Genomic DNA, 18,241 nt, shown 5'->3' with positions numbered 1-18,241 from the left:
TTCAACAAATATTTATATAGCATCTACTACAGTTAAGACACTACACATTATGCTAGTTTAAGAAGTGAGTTATGAATATCTTAGACAAGGTTTTGCCTGGGTTCTAGATAATGGCTAGTGCTCCCTTGCTTTTCCAGTCACCAGTGGAGTGAAGCAGGGCTGTGTGATTGTTGCTGTGCTTTTCAGCATGATGTTTTCATCAAATGTTTTCAGATGCCTTTAATAAGTCTGAAAAAAGGCATGAAGGTCAGCTACTGCCCTGATGGCAAATTATTTAAAGGCTACAAGTCATGACTAAAGTAGCGGAAAAGTTGGTGCATGACTGTTTACAGATGACTGTGCACTCAGTGTAGCTTCTGAAGCTGAAGTACAACAAAGTACAGATTGATTCTCTGCTCCTTGTGCTAATTTTGGCCTAACACCATCAAGAAAACATAGATCCTCCACCAGCCAGCACCACACTATCCATATGTGGAAGCACAGGTTACATCAAATGGAGAAATTCTTAATGCTGTCTGTGGACAAGTTCACTTACATTGGCAGGGATATATACTTTCCAGGGATGTCCCCATAGATGATGAGGTTGATACACATGTTGTCATAGCTAGCTCATTATTTGGAAATAACTTTATATCGTGTCTATTACAGTTAAGACACTACACATTATACTAGTTTAAGAAGTGAGTTATGTGGGAAAATGTGGGAGAGAAGAGGAATGAATTACACTGCCTAGCAGACTGAAGGTCTGCAGAATTGCTGTGCTGACCTCACTGTTGTATGCTTGTGAAACCTGAACTGTGTACCTGGGTCATGCCAGGAAGCTGAATCGCTTCCATTTGAATTAGGAAGGTTTCCTTTATTGTATGATACCGTACTGTTATCTAAAAAGATAGCATCAATTCAAGGCTTTTCTTCAGATGGTTATGTTGAAGGGGAAACCCCTAGGGATACAGGGATCCTGAGACCAGACTTCCCAAGACGAGGTGGCCTGGAATGAATTCGAGGACTCACATATTCTTTAAGTCAAGGTGGCAAAGATTTATTGTTGCATTATACAGTGGGCAAGAGTTCTTCGGGAACCTGCAACCTTAGAGGGATACCGTTAAAATTTATATAGGATAAACTATAGTAAAACATGTGCCAAATATGCTAACTAGCTGAGTCAGGGAGGGAGTAGGGAGCGGTTAAGGAGGAGTCAGTTCTTAAAGGAACATGCACTTTTAATATCTGCTATGCAGGTATTTTTCCTTCACTGGGAAATAAATAGCTCAAGGGGGGACTACAGAGAGACATGGTTTTAGACCTAAAACGTCACTAAGTCAGGTAATGGTCAGGGCTGACTGAGAAATACCCAGGCTGCCCCCATCAGTGTCTTGTTAGACAAGATAAACTTCAGGGAGTATGTATATGACTAAGTCTAGGATAGGTAAATAGTAAATATCTTTATGACCCAGTGCACAGCTCCTTCAGCCAGTACACAGCTGGTTCAAACTACTAAATTCCATAGGTGCAGCTGGCTACTTATCAGAAAGAGAGATAATTACTTTGCTAGGGCATGCTGCCCTTGAGTTGGAGAGAAACTGCCTGGGATAGTGTTTTGAGGCTAGGAAGATTTGAGACTAGGGAGATGTGTGATTTTGGAACTGGGGTTCAAGCACAGGCACCCAAGCACCCCATCAATTACTGATAATGTTTATTTCTTTTTCCCCAGAACTAGCTATTCTTATCCTTGGGCCATTTACCCATTAGAAAATGGAAAAGAATATATTTGTAATGAGGACTTCATTTATCTGGATATCTGTTAATGTGTGTCTCTGATCAAATTAGAAGGCAGCTCATAAGTTTTTGACACTGATCATTTCATTTTTTGAAAAGATAGAAAAAAGTAATGAGAACAGTTGATCTTCTGGACCTAATTTTCACCAATAAAGAGGAACTGGTTACAAACCAAGAAATAATGGGAACCTTAGAAGATGGTAATTGGGCTATTGAGCCCTGAAGGAAGATGGGGAATTCTTTTTTTTTTCTTTTCTTTTTTTTTTTTTTTTGTCTTTTTAGAGGGGGGAAGGCAGGGCATTTGGAGTTAAGTGACTTGCCCAAGGTCACACAGCTAGTAAGTGTTAAGTGTCTGAGGCCAAATTTGAACTCAGGTCCTCCTGACTCCAGGGCCACCAGTGCTCTATTCACTGTGCCACCTAGCCTGCCCGGAAGATGAGGATTCATAAAAAGTGGAGGTGGGGAGGGAGCATATTTCAGTCAAACTATGTAAATGCACAAAAGCAGGAGATGGCATGCTGAGAAGCACAGATTAGTACAGTTTAATAACAACACTTAAGGTTTGCAAAATGCATTTGATCCTCACAAAACCCCTTGGAGTTTGGTTCTATTATTATCCCAATTTTACAGATGGGGAAATTGAGTCTGAAATGTCAAGTGATTTGCCCAGAGTCACACACCTAGTAAGTGTCTGAAGCTAGTTTTAAACTCAGGTCTTCCTGACTCCAAGTCCAGCACTCAATCCTTGGTTCTTAAAGAGAAACAATGTATAAATCTGAAACTAGACAGTGAACCAAATAGTCACTGCCCACAAGATGCTTACTCTCTAATGAGAGATGTAGCATATATTCAGATAAATAAATGTAAGGTAATTTAAGGAGGGAGAGAATCATCCTTTGGGATAAGAATGTCTAGTTTTTTTACACATGTCAAAAGGCAGCATAGTGTGAAGCTGCAGTCAGACTTGCCCTGGCCAGACTATATCTGTACTAATATGAACAGTTCATTGTCTCTTTAGCTAGTTCTGTTTAAATACCATAATTCCCTCTCCAAACCTCAAGCGTGGTCAAAATAGAAACCCCTGAAACTAGAAATGCCCCTCCCTAGAATCTCTAACTCGAGGGTGGCCTTTGAACGGGTCAGAGGAGTGCAAGAGTGAGGCTCTACCTTAACAGCTTCCCAGAACAATACATGTTTTGGGAATGAACTAAGCAGTGCTAGGAAAACAAATCACGTGATTTTCACAATAATGTAAAGGAAAACCATTCTGATAAACTTCAGCACTCTGATCAGTGCAGCAACTATTCATGACTTCAGAAGGCTGACGATCAGACCTGTTTGGCAGAGGTGATGGACGAAAGAAAGAGATACAAAAGAGACATAGCAATGTGCTGTTGTTTGCTTTCACTTGGCTATATCAGTTACAAGAAGGGTATATATGGGGGGCGGCTAGGTGGTGTAGTGAATAGAGCACCAGCCCTGGAGTCAGGAGGACATGAGTTTGAATCTGACCTCAGACACAACACTTACTAGCCATGTGACCTTAGGCAAGTCACTTAACCCCAATTGCCCTACCTTCCCTCCTCCAAAAAGAAAAAAAAAAGGTATATATGAAGGGAGGGAAATTAGTAGATAGTGATAATGATATAAAGAAAAAAGAAGAAGAAAAGAGAATCTCTCAACTCTCTCCTCGATCTCATCATCTCATACCCAGCTGTCAAGGTAACTTTTCTAAATCAAGACCACTGTCACCTCCTCTCCCTGCTGCCCTGACTCTCACTTTGTTCAGTCAGTTCCAATGGCTCTTTGTCACTTCGAGGATCAAAGAGAAACTTTGTGGCATTTAAAGGCCTTTCTATCTTTCCAAATGTCTTATACTTAAGTCTCCTTCAAGCACGTGTATGATTCAGCTACATTGGCTGACTTGTAGTTCCTTGGATAGAGCCTTCCTTCCATCTCCCACCTCCCTGTCCTTATAAGGACTGTCGTTTCTGCCCCCTCCACTGCACCTTTTAGTTTCTCCCTGGCTTTCGTTAAGACTCAGTTCAAAGCATCCCTTCTTCAGGAGCTTGTTCCGAGTTCCTCTAGCTATTAGTGCTTCCATTTCGAAGATTATCTTCCACATATATACTTCTATGTATAGTTATATAAACATGTACATATGCATTGACATTATACATACACATACACACTTACTGTATGTACTTTTAGCTATTGCTGTGTTGTTCTCTTCCATTGTAATGTAAGCTGTGTGAGGGTAGAAACTATTTTTGCCTTTCCCTGTAATCCCAGAGCTGAAGACAATGCCTGACACAAGTGCTTAACAAATACCTGGTGACTAACAATGAAGCGTTTTTAAAAATACACGCAAGAGAACAGAAGGAAGTTCAGGAGACAACTGTCACTTCATATTAAATTTGGTAATGTACAAAAATTTCATTTCCTATGCCAGCCTCTTTCCTGTTTTTCCTTATATGTTGAAGTATTCATGTTTGTTGGTGTTTGTTAAGTTCATAATTTAAAAAAAAGAAAATCATCTTACTTGTAACTGGAATTTTGTTCCAATTTGCAAAGATCTATAGTGTTATAAACTGTTCACTCACTTTGCTAATTTTTAACAAGGCTGAAATATCACTAAAATAGAAAGTTAATTCCTTAAAGAAAATCTGGCCTCTTTGGCTAGTGCTCATTTGGAAGCAAAATAACCTTTTAGCAAGATACATGCTTACAGAAAGAAAGTGTTCAGAAGGTCTTGTTTTGTAACAGCAGCTTTTGACATTTTCTGGAGGTCTTTCTTTTCTTTTTTTTGGAGGGCATTTGGGGGTAAGTGACTTGCCCAAGGTCACATGGCTAGTTTTGTGTGTGTGTGTGTGTGTGTGTGTGAAGTGTCTGAGGTCAAATTTGAACTCAGGTCCTCCTGACTCCAGGGCTGGTGCTCTATTCACTGTGCCACCTAGCCACCCCTCTGGAGGTCTTTCTTGATAGTAAAGACATGCTTCAAAGCTACTTTCCTAATTCTAACTACATTGGTGAGTTGGGACCCCAGAGTAAAACTAATTATCCCTCTTCTTGGGATTCTTGGAAAATTCCTAAGGGGTTGGGAGTGTGATAACTAGGTTGTATAGTAGATAGAGTGCCAGGATTGGCATCAGGAAGACCTGAGTTCAAATCCAATCTCATACACTTCTTAGCTGTGTGATTCTGGGCAAGCCACTTAATCTGTTTGTCTCTGTTTCCTCATCTGTAAAATGGGAATCATAACTTAACACCTTAATCATAATTTAGCATCTTAATTCCCAGGATTGTTGTGAGGATCAAATGATATATATTGTAAAGTACTTGGCACTGCTAACATGGCCATCACCTGGTTTGGGGCTGCTTTTAGGACAATGTTGGGAAGACAGAGAGACCTCTGGGCATCTGAAGTTCATGAGGTCCTTCCTCCAGTCAAGGGGGCAGATTTAACTCGAATGCTTTCTCCTCTGTGCTTGCTAGAATCTCTCCAGTTATAAACTAGTTTTCAATAACAACCTGGTTTTACACAGGCCCCTCAGGGCATGACCAAGTTTCCTCAGTCAACCTAAACACTCTTCTCTTGCAACTGCATTCCAGTAAATTAAGGACTTTGGGGACACATTTAGTCTAAAGTCCAGCATTGATTGGTGGGATTGAGAAGTGTTCTTATCTGGTTAATGTATTAAGGAGTAGCATTTTATCGCCTAGATAAATCGCCTAGTTGGAGTGAGGTAATTTGATTTAACCAATCTACCACCCTCCACTCCCACCCCCATTCACTCCCCACTCCCTCCACTCCACACAATAGGACCGTAGGAGCTGGATCTGGAAGGTTCTCTTAGAGATCTGTTGTCTCAACCCTTTTTATTTTATGGAGCAGGAAACAGCTGAAACTGATTTCGAAAAGGTCAGTAAGCGGTCAAGCTGGGATTCTAAGCCAGATTGTCAGACTCCACTTCCAGGGCCCCTTTTCACTGTTCCATTGTTTACTCATGACGAAAGAGAAGCTGCTCTGAGATCCCAAGATTCTCTGTGATGACAAGGCTGGTCATCTCAAAGTCGTCAGAGTCTTGTTTAATCAGGTCCTTGTCACAAGCAGACTATTATTGGATGCCAAAATGTCCTTCTTAATTCAAACTGTTTCATATATCTGTGCTCCAGAGGCTATATAACAAGGGAAGCTAGAGGCTCTAAAGACAGTCTAATTCCTGAGAAACTTCTTGTGCAACAGACTGCCAACGTCATTAAAAGTCCTTGAGACAGCCTTTCCAGGAAGTGCTGGACGTCGATGACAGTACTCTCCAGAGGAAAACATCCGAGAGATTAGAAATCCCTTTGCAGAGTCAGCACAGTGCTGGAAGCTGAGGAAAACTGGGGCAGTTTACCAGCTAGATCAGGGAAACCCAAAATACATGCTCATGTCATTCCATGGCTGAAAACTATTGCTGAGTTTTGCCCACAAGACAGTGTAGTAGAAAAATACCAGTTCACATTTATATAATGCTTTATAGCACTAGTTCTCAAAGGGTCATGTCCCCAAGATCCTTTTAGGGAATCTGTGAGGTCAAAACTATTATCATATCAGTACTTAGATATTTTGATTTCTAACATGGTAAATATTCATAGATATAACCCACATAAGTGAAAGCTGTTTGGGAGGTCCTCAGAAATTGTTAAGAATGTAAAAGAGAAGGGGCGGCCAGGTGGCTCAGTGAGTAAGAGCACCGGCTCCAGTGTCGGGATGACCTGGATCAAATCCGGGCTCAGATACTCAGCACCACACCCAGAAATAACTGGCTGTGTAACCTTGAGCAAGTTACTTAACCCCGATTGCTTAAAAAAAAAAAGAATGTAAAAGAGAGACCTAACATTTGAGGACTGCTGCCTTGCCAATTACAAAGTGTCTTCATTACAACAGCCCCATGAGGTAGGTACAGCTATTATCACCATTTTATGGATGAAGAAACTGAGGTTGAAAGGCGAACTGATTTGTTGAGACCAGGTGTTCTGAAGCCAAATCCAGTGCCTGTGCACTATCAGCTCCTCAAGCTATTACATACAATCCTTTTTTTTTTTTTGGTCTTTATCTCCTTTGACCACTTTGTGGCCTTGGACGCTGTGGCTACCCCTCTCTTAGGGTCTTTCTTTCCTTGGCTTCTATAACACTTGACTGTCATGGTTCTCCTCCTACCACTATAATAGTTTCTCTTCTCATCCATCTGCCTATTAGACCTCTTAAAGTCAACAGGTACAAAACAGAAGTCATTATCTTCCCCCCAAACCCCGCCTCCCTGTTACTTCTGAGGACCCTAGCACCTTCCCAGCCATGGGGGCATGCAAGCCTTCGATGTTTCTCATGTCTCTCTTCCCTCCCCCCCCCATCCCATCACTTCTAAGGTCATTGTGCTTTCACATACTTTACCCTCCTGTGACACAGCCACTACCCTGCTTCAAACCTTCATCAATTCACACCTGGACTATCAAAATAGCTTGATGGCCATTCTTCCTACCTCAAGTCTTTCCTCACTCTAGTCTATCCTCTACTCAGCTACCAAACATATTCCTAAAGCTCAGGTGTGACCATCTCTCTCTTTCTCCCTGTCTCTGTTCCTCTCCTCTCTGTCTCCCTCTCTCTCCCCCCTCACTCTCTCTTTCACACATGTAAGCATGTACACACACACGCCCCATTCAATAAACTCCAGTGGTTCCCCAATACCTTGAGGATCAAATATTAGATCCTTCATCTGACTTTTAAAGCCCTTCATAATGTGGTCCCTTCTTCACTTTCTCGTCTTCTTACATTTTACTGCCCTCTACGTTTGTTATTCTCCAGTGACAGTGGTCTAATTGCTCCTATTCACACTCAACACTCCATCTTCAGACTCTGGGCTGTGTGACTGGCTATTCCCTCAGACCTGCAATTCTCTCCCTCCTCATCTCTGTCCTCTGGCTTACTTCAAGTCTTAGTTAAAATCCCATAAGAAGATTTTTCCAGCACAATCCTCTCCCCCACCCCCTGACACCCACCACACTTATTGTTAGTGTCTTCCCTCTGTGATTGGCTCCAATTTGGCTGGTGTACCTCTCATTTATACATAGTTTGCATGTTGTCTCCGCCATGAGGTTGTGAACCTTTTGAGGGTAGGGACTGTTTTTTGTATCCTCAGTGCTTAGCAGATTTCCTGGTACATGGTAAGCATTTGAGTCCATCAAGAGTGAAAAGTCTCCCCCGGAGTCTGTATTATATGGGATTGTAAAGTCTGTATTTTGTGGTTTTGTCCTGGATGGAGCTCCAATGAGTAAACTATCGTTTAGTAAGTTTCGACTCTGTGCCAAACACTGTGTTAAGCCCTGGGGATATAAAGACAAAAGACAGTCCTGCTCTCAAGGATCTAACAATCTAATGGGGAAACAATATGTTCGCAACTATGTACAGACACTATACAGAATAGATTAGAGTTAATCACCGAAGGAAAGGTACTCACTCGAATTAAGGGATTTAGAAAAAGCTTCCTGCAGAAGACTGGATTTTAGTTGAGACTTGAAGGAAGTCAGACTTGGAGGCAGAGATGGGGGGAGATGCCAGGGTTTCCTTCAGTATGCCAGGGTTCCATTGCTCTTTCCCAGCAGATCCCTCTGGGCATCATAAATCACTGACCCCTGTCACTCTCTACCTCCTGTAGCTACCATCAGCTTCCAACCAATGATGGTAAGTCTCATTCACTGTCCTCTATAGCTTTCCCTCATTGCAGATGGGATGAAGATTTTAAACAATGGAAACAAAGTGGAGCTGCTTACCTCTTCTTTTGCTTCTGTTTTCTCTACTAAAGACAGTGACCTTTGACCTGGAAAGGATGGAACAAAAATAGCTGAAGTCCCTTAACTCTGACACTAATCTCTATGAACCATATTGAGTAAGGAAATAGTAAGAGAACTGTTAGATGCCCTGGATGAGTTCAAATCACTAGTCCCAAATAAACTACATCTCTAGGTGCTAAAAGAAGCTTTAGATGAGATCATCATCACCATCTTCCGCCATTATCTTCACATTATCTTCTGTCATACAGAACTTTAAAGTTTGCAAAATGCTTTACATATGAGATGGAAGTGCTAATGTCAGTGTACTGAAAGATGGCCGAGGATGGGAGTGGTGCTGTATGACTGGAAAAGAATATTTCTGCTTTTCATAAAGGGAAGGAGTCTGGTCTTCAAAGTGTCATCCAGTGAGTTTGATTTCTCTTCTTGGCAAAATTCTTCAATTCTTAAACTGTTGGTTAATGGGCATCTAAGAAAGAAAACATTGATTGGAATGAGCTAGCATGGCTTCATCTAAAACAAGTCATGCCAGGTTAATCTCATTTCTTTTTCTTTTCTTTTTTTGACCAGGTCTCTAGACTAGTAGATCAGAAGATTCTATAAATAAAATTTACCTTGATTCTAGCAAGGCATTTGAAGTCTCTCTTGATATTTTTTTTGTGGAAAAGAAAGAGATGTGGGTCATATAATAGCACAATCAGTCAGATTTAGAACTGGCTAATTGGCTGGATCAAAAGATAGTCTTTAATGCTCTGAAGTAGGCTTCTATTGTGGTGTTCCAGACATCTGTCCTTGACTGTCTGCTGTTCAAATGCTTTATTGGTGGTTTAAATAAATGATATCAAATTTGCAAATGATACAAAACTAGAAGACATAGCTCACAGGTTGGATGACAGAATCAAAGTCCAAAAGACCTTGAGAAGCTAAAACACAAGTTGTTATTCAGTCATGTCTGATTCTTTTTGACCCCATTTGGGTTTTCTTGGCAAAGATACTGGAGTGGTGTTCCATTTCCTTCCCCAGCTCATTTTACAGATAAGACAACCAGGATTAAGTGATTAATCCAGGGTCATGCAACTATATGTTCCTGAGGCCAGATTTGAACTCAGGAAGATGTCTTCCTGACTCCAGGCTCAGTATTCTATTCACTGTGCCACCTAACTGCCCCAAATTTAGGCCAGAACACTGGATGAAATTTAATAGGATGAACTTTAATAGGGATTGTGTGTGTGTTTGTGTGTACTCAGGTACACACCTCTCCTCTCTCTAAGTACTTGAGTACACACACACACATGCATGCACACACACACATATTGCACTTGAGTTCCCAACATCACCTTAACAAATATAAGACAAGCAAATGATCTGAAAGTTTTGGTGGCTTATAAACTCAACCTATTAAACTAAAAAAACAAACCCTAACGAAATCTACAGCTTCATTAAAAGAGACATAGTGGTACTCAGCCTTGGCCAGATTACCTCTAGAGTACTGTGATCCTGTCTAGGTGCCACATTTAAGGATTAACAGTGATGCAAAGCATCCAGAGGAGGGTGACCAAGATTTTGGATAACTTCAAGATCATGAATATGAGAACTGATTGCAAGAAATGAGGGTGCTGGCTGAGGAGTGGTGCTCTATGTCTGTAAGTCCTGTTACTGGTAGAAGCTGAGGCTAGGGGATTGCTTGAATTCAGGATTTTTGAGCTTCAGTAGGATCAAAGCTGATTGAGTATCCACATTAGTCAGCACCACCAGTATGGTGAACCTCCAAGAGCAGAGTGCTGCTAAGATGCCTAAGGAGGGAACTTTTTTAGGCTGCAAACGGAACAGAACAGGTCAAAGCTTCCATGCCAACCAAAAATAGAACTAGGTCTTTGAGTAGTTGCTGCCTTTCCAGCCAGAGAGAGAGAGAGACAGATACAGAGAGACAGAGACAGAGACAGAGAGACAGAGACAGAGAGAGGGACAGAGACAGAGACAGAGACAGAGATGGAGAGAGAGACAGAGATAGGAGCAATGAATGGAATTTGTGGAGGTCATTCTTGGGTTGGATGTAGGGGGGCAAATTCCTAACAATTAGAACTCTCCAAAAGCAGAATCATCTGCACACAGAGGAACTGGTTTGCCTTCACTGGAAGTTTTTAAGTAAATGCTGGATGACCATTTGTTGGGGATATTGAAAAAAAGATTCACATTCAGAAATGGGCTAGACTGTCATTGGCCCCTGAGGTCTCTTCCAACTCTGAGATTCTATTGTTCTTATAGATTCATTTCTGGCACTCCTGTGGCTGCATGTGGAGTCCAGCTCTTAACTCTCATTCTTCATGGTTTCCTCTCCTTTTGCTCAGCTACTTGCATTGATTTTTGACCTCCATTCTGCAGCTCAGCTCCATTGCTCACTTCTGCAGTTCTGCTACTCTCTAGTAGATGGTGTTTGTAAACTTCTTTAGAAGACCAGCTCTCTAACAACTAATGTGTGATGAGCTTACTCACCAAATGCGTCTATAACTTATAAACATACCTCCAGGTTAGAGGTTAGACTCTGTTCTTTTGAACAGCCCCTCCCCTCTAAGAGTCTTTCAGGGACTTACAGGAATATATTCTTCTTTTACTGTTCATATCAGTCTCTGTCTTCAATCTCATAGAGTGTTATGTACATAAGTATCATTTGAGTTGTAAGAATTGTGTTCCTCACTTCCATTAGATTCTAAGCTTCTTCAAACAGAGGCTGTGCCATTTTAAATCTCTGTATTATCCATGGCACCCTCCTTAGTAGATACTTGATCATTTTAAAAGCTGAAACCAAACTTTGTCTAGTTGCTTCTCAGGACATTGATGAAGTAGGAAAGAAAATTTGTGAGGACTGTGGGTCTCCTGGAAGAGAACTGACATAAAATAGCATCATTAAACTCTAGGTTAAGCACCAAGTCCGCAGAAATTGATCTTCTTTATGTTAGCAAGACTTGAGGCCTGTCATAAATAATGCACCAGCCATATCAAGAAACTTTATCGATATCACTTACACATAGGGCCGAACAGTAGGCAAAGCTCAGCTTTGGTACTTTCAGTCTTTTCTTCACTTCCTTCCATCCTCCTCAACCCCATCACAGTGATGATGCCTCTACCCTTTTATCTTTGTCACATTACACTTCTACCCTTTCTTCCTTTCAGCAAAGGATACTTTACTGGGAATGAGTTTACATTTAATGTGTCCTGTCTTTTAGGATTATAGAGAACTTTGGGGCATTAAAAGTCATCTACTTAAGAAATTCTGGGAAGTCCATCACCATTTTGTAAATTTTAGACGATGAGATACTCTATTCTTTTTCTCACCTTCCTTTTTCTTTTCTTTCCTTCTCTTCCCTTCCCTTCTCTCTTCTGTTTTTTGAGACTGGATCTATATCACTCAAACAGGAAGTACAGTGGCTTCCCATAAGCCCAGTCATAATACTGATCATCACAGAGGCTTTTGCCTGCTCCATTTTTCTAACCTAGGCTGATTTACCCCTCGTCAAGCAGCTGAATAACTCTCTACTCCTAGCAATTCATTGTGTTGATGCTGAAAACACTCAATTAGCTTCAGTTCTACTCTACCCCAGAATACCCAAACTCAAGTGATCTTAGCCTCCTCTAGAGCAAGGATTACAGGCATGTAATGTTACTTTTTTTTTTTTTTTTGCTTTTTGGAGGGCAGTTGGGGTTAAGTCACTTGCCCAAGGTCACACGGTTAGTTTTTGTGTTAAGTATTCGAGGCCGGATTTGAACTCAGGTCCTCCTTACTCCAGGGCCAGTGCTCTATTTACTGCTCCATCTAGTCACCCCTGTAATGCTACTTTCAAAAATCTGGAGGATACGTTGGGATCAGAAAATGCCTTCTCACTCTATCTGAAGGAAATATGTGCAGGATCAATTATATTCAGAGGAACCCAGAGGCTTCCAAGAGATAAAATCTAATTTAAGATCTGATCAAGATGCAATGAAAAGAACACTGAACTGGGAGTCAGAAGACCTGGGTTCAAGTCCCAAATCCAACATTTACTAGTTATGTGCCCTTCATTAGACACTTAACCTCTATAAGCTTTAGTTTCCTCATTTATGAAATGAGGACAATAATTTTTGTACCAGGGGTGGCTAGGTGGCACAGTGAACAGAGCACTGGCCCTGGAGTCAGGAGGACCTGGGTTCAAATCCAACCTCAGACACTTAACACTTACTATCTGTGTGACTTTGGGCAAGTCACTTAACCCCAACTGCCCTCCAAAAAGCAAAAAATAAAAATAAGAAAATAATTTTTGTAACACTTAGATTTTGTTCTTCCCCCTTGGTTTTTTTTTTTTCACTCCTTTTCTATGTACAGATACAGCAGTGGCAATAGAGGACAAGAGGTAGAGTATAGTATTTTCAAACTACCTTAAGTCTTGTATATAGGTATATGTATAAGGAAGAAGAGAAGGAAATGAATGTTGATTCCTCAATGAGAAAAAAAACATAGAGCACAGCTAGCTATTCTACAATTTCTCAGTCACGTTTAGTAGCCCATTGTCTGAATGAGTATCTCCGGTGACTCATGTTTCATTCTTTCAGGTCAGAAAGATCTGAGTTCAAATGTGCCCTCGATCACTTACCAGTTGTGTAATTCTGGGCAAGTCATTTACCCTCTTTTTGTCTTGGTTTCCTCATCTTTAAATCGGAGATAGTAATAGCAACCACAGTTTTTGTAAGGATAAAATGAGACAGTATTTGTAAAGCACTTTGCAAACCTTAAAGCACTACATAAACACTAGCTATTATAAGTTTTGTTATTGTTATTAATCATTCACTATCGGAAACTTCGCTGAAGGTAATATAAATTCTTTGTGTATGCTGGACACTGTCAGCACCACGGTCAGAAGTACCCATGAATCTGTGAGTAGTGAGCTAGATCAGAACTAAAACAAAGCAGAGACCTGAGCCCTTTCAGCTGATATTCCTGGGGCCGCCATTATAGTGATAGCGTATAGTGGAAAACCGGGCAGCTAGGTGGTGTAGTAGATAGAATGCTAGGCAAACAGCTGTGTGACCCTCAGCAAGTCACTTAACCTTATTGGCCTCAGTTTCCTCATCTGTAAAATGAGCTAGAGAAAGAAATGGCAAAATCACTCCAGTATCTTTACCAAGAAAGACCCAAATGAGATCACAAAGAGTAAGACTTGCCTGAAACATCACAACAGCAATAAAATATAGTGGAAAAAGGCAGCATATAGTGGGAAAATGTAAAGAATGGGAAGCTCAAAAAAAATTGTTAGTTAACAGATAAGCCATTATTGGAGAACTTGATAGCACATTTGGCTGTTATTGGAGAACAACTTAGATTCCAACTTCCAGGGCTCAGAAATGACAGGATGTAGTTTGTGCTCCCTGGGAGCCTTCCCTGATGTGGATATTCCTCTGTGCCTTATTTCTGGTGCACCAACTCATGAAAAGATGTTCAGTAGAACCATGAGTTATGTCTGTGTTGACCTTCTCCATGGACATCTGGTGTGCCATGGCGGTATCTTCCCAGTGACTGGAAGTAGATTTCACAGCACAGATGAGTCTTTAATGATAAGGTCTGTCTGAGGCAAGACAGGCTGCATTTCTGGTAGAGAGCCTATTTGAGATTTTGCTCCATCAACCTTAGCTGTGAAAGTCTCAGAGGGAGCATATGCCTTCATCTGGGTTTGAATATTGACATATTCTGGCCCATAAGAAGACGTTCCTCTTTGATAGCAATTTACTTGAATATATTTACAAAAAAGGTCTCTTCTTTCTTTAAATTAAAAAAATCGACATCATCTCAGGAGTTTTTCATATTTAACTAGATCTGCTAAGTGGGGCTAGTACCTAGCACTGTCCCATAGGGATCACATACTCTGTTGGCAGAGGTTCTGCAGAGCAAATTTTTCCCCAGCAGAATTTCAAGTGAGATTTCGAGGTGTTAATTCAATTCTATTCCAGGAATATGCCACGTTTGCATTGAATGCATCACACATAGTTACTGATGGCACTTCTTTGCTGCTGCAGATCACTGATGGAAAATAAATCAGTTTTGTGCATTTGTAGCCTTAAAAAATGCATTGAGTGTATTCCATTTTAATCAATCTTCTGCACATTAAGAGCTTCCAGGAACAGATAAAAAGCCTCAAGGATCTTTTGGTTCAGGTAAGGGGGACGAGCTATCAAGCAGTAAGGATGTGAGAATAGTTTTAATTTGGTTATACAGTTTTACCTGCATTAGAAACTGAAGAATACTGAAATGGTTTTCTTTTCCCATACACTAGTATTCTATTTGAAATGTTACAGTCTGACTATTTTCTATCATGCAAAATAATTTCTACTTGTTGCTGAACTTGTGTTAATTTACAAATCACCTTCCTTCACCCCCTACCCATACCCCATAGGAATTTGACTTTTTTGCTAAATTTGTCAGCTATTTTCTGTTTCCAAATAGGGTAGAGTTATTCATGGGATTATAGGATCATAGATCTGGAACTGGAAGGACCTCAGGAACTATCGATTCTACCCCACACATTTTACAATTGAGGAAACAGGCTCAGAGAGATTAAGTGATTTGCCAAACATCACACAGATACTTGTACTATAAAACATCATTCTTAAGACTATTGATATTGTCATGGCAAATGAGATGGCACAGTAAATAGAGTGCAGGGGCATGGAGTCAAGAAGGCCTGAGTTCAAATCCAGTCTCAGATACTTGCTAGCTGTGTGACCCTGGGCAAGTCACTTAGCCTCTATCTGCCTCAGTTTCCTCAACTGTAGAATAAGGATAATAATAGTCTCCTAGAGTTGTTGTGAGGATCAAGTGAGATATTTGTAAATCACTTAGCAAATGCCTAAGACACAGTAGGCACTTGATAAATACTTGTTTCATTCCTTCCTTTTGGCTAGTTTCCAAAACCATATTCTTTTTTTTTAACAGTAGCATCTGTTTTTATCCAGAAATGTAAAAAAGCCAACATTCACCAATAGGAATGAGGTGATAGCATTTCACTAAGGGACTCTATAACCAACCTTGACAAGCTTGATAGAAATTTAAGATCAGAGGCTGGCAACCAGGGATTGCCTGACTAACTGGACCTCAGAGAACAAGGATCTGTCAAAATGGCAAGCTGAGATTTCATTCCTTCACAGAGGAATTCCGTTATAAGGAGACATTTTAGACTTCTGGCATTTTTCCTTCAGTGTCTGAGATCAGAACTGAGCAGACTACGGCAAAGAGGAATTCCACACTCCCCTCTCCTCAACCCAGTTTGTTTGTTTTAAGTGTTGCTGAATAAGAGTTGTGATTATTCCTAGGGTCCAAATAAAATCTACCATTATTTGGCTCAGTTATGAAGAATTCCTGTGTTTGTGGGTTTTGATTTCCCTCTGCAAAACAAGGTTTTGACCTAGGTGATCTGATCTCCAAGGTCCTGTTTGGCTCTAAAATCTTCTGGGCTTCACAATTGCGACCTATCTGCTCCATGGTTACCTTACTTGCTCTGTATTTCCTCAACAGTTTCATGGAAATCACTGGACATATCCTTGATTACTATTTCCACATTTATAAGATATTAAAACTGGAAAGAATCTTAGAGAGCACTGCATCCAGATACCCCATTTTACATATAAGAAAACTGTTGATCATCAGATTTAAATCAATCAGTCAATCAACAAGCACTTATTACGTGCCTGCTATGTATCAGCCCATGCCAAGTACTGAGGAGAGAATTTAAAAAATGAAACAATTTTTGCCTACCCTCAAGAAACTAATATTAGTGGAGAGACACCATGCCCATAAATAAGTATTTGCAAATATATACCCAATAAATATTTAGTATTTTTTTTCAGCAGGGAAGAGAAGGGAATAGGCTCCTGAAGGTTGAGTAAAGGAACTTATATCCAAATAGCTTTAATGAAAAAAGGTCATGGATATCTTGTTTTTTAGAATCAGGAAATAATTTTTCAGCTTTACCTGAACCATGATTTTCAGTGCTCATGGATTACTCTGATTTCTTTTAAATACTGCATATGGACTTACCTGTCATGGACACATACTTTAAAATATTAATATAAATGCATATGTAATTCAAATAACAGAAAGAGAGAATCATAGAACTGGAGGGTCAGCAAGACTGTCCTCATAGGATCAACAGCATTACATTCAAGAAAGTAGCTAGGTAAAACAAACTGCATTCCTTGTTTTCCTTCATTGTAGAAATAATTGATTCACAATAGGTGGAATTTTCAGCTGGGTGTGGGCTCTAGTTCAATCCTTGCCTTTACAAACAGTTCTGTCTCCAGTGTTGTATCACCAAATTAATGGACTCTTTGAGTGAAGTCTCTCTTGCACAATAAAGAAAAAAGAAAAGTCAGTGGAAGAACACACAATCGATGTGTGATTGACCAAGATGTGTGGCAATGGGGGTGTGAAGGGGGTGGGAGAAGATGAAGAAATGACTGTTCTGAGACAAAAGTTCCCCGAGTCAATAATCTGTTTTTTGTTCCATAAAGGTTTCATTGGTTTTGCATGTAAAGAGGCCCGTTTTTATGCCAGCAATATCAGTAGGTGGTGCAAAGCCATTACTATACTCAGGAAAAGAAGGGAGAGTTTTGTTTTATAGTGATCACTGTTGGCTCCCCATTTCACCATGACCTAAGATGCATGCCATTCTCTTTGAATATCATCTAAACTTCTCTGCCTCAAAACATCTCTGAAGAGGAAATGTTGAATCTGAAGTTACAGGAAGGATCAAGAAAATGAGAGTTATGCCAAGCTTCAACTTTCCTGTTGCTATTCTGGATTACATTTTTCCTTCAGTGGGTAGAAGCTGTGTTCTTGCTTTATGTCCATTTTTACTTAAGGTTCATTTTAAACTACCTCCTACTCCTCGTTCCGCAGCTGAAATTTCCCTGTCTCTGAGGGAGTTCAAGGAAGGTATGAAGTCAGCCAGGAAGTCTTCTTAGTGAATTTCGGTGCCTAGGAGCAGTCTGACTCTTACTGGCTGAGTCGGAATGCCTTATGGCTTTGGAGCTGGAAATTCTTGGGGAATTAAGTTCTGGAAAAACCCAGAGGAATTAATTCCCCTTCTTCAAATTGCCTCACCTCAGTTTTAGTTCTTCCATCTAGCTTCCTAGTTTACATGGGAGTGTAGGCTTTTGGGGAGTAGGGATTGTTATTTGTCTTTGTATCATCCCCAGCACCTAGCACAATGCCTAACACATAGTAGGTGCTTAATAAATGTTTATTGATTGAGTGATTGTTTTTTTAAATTTTAACTTTATTTATTTTTAGTTTACAACATTTTGTTCCACAAGGTTTTGAGTTCCAAATTTTCTCCCCCTCTCCTCATCTCTCCCCTCCTTCCCCCCGATGGCATGTAATCCAATATAGGTTCTACATATACCTTCACATGAAACATATTTTCACAATAGTCAAGTTGTAAAGACGAATTATAACCAATGGAATGAACCATGAAAAAGAAGAAAGAAAACAAAAAGAGAGAGGGAGAGAGAACAAATAGTTTGCTTCAATCTGCATTCAGACTCTGTAATGTGGATAGCCTTTTCCCTCATGAGTCCTTTGGAGTTGTCTTAATAGCCTTGCATTGCTAAG

Source organism: Petaurus breviceps, unplaced genomic scaffold (genome assembly GCF_028583685.1).
Source record: "Petaurus breviceps papuanus isolate PSGF00001 unplaced genomic scaffold, PetGlider_PUasm1.0 38, whole genome shotgun sequence".
NCBI classification, from domain to species: domain Eukaryota; kingdom Metazoa; phylum Chordata; class Mammalia; order Diprotodontia; family Petauridae; genus Petaurus; species Petaurus breviceps.
The sequence above is the reverse complement of the archived record's forward strand: the minus strand, read 5'-3'. Positions refer to the sequence as shown.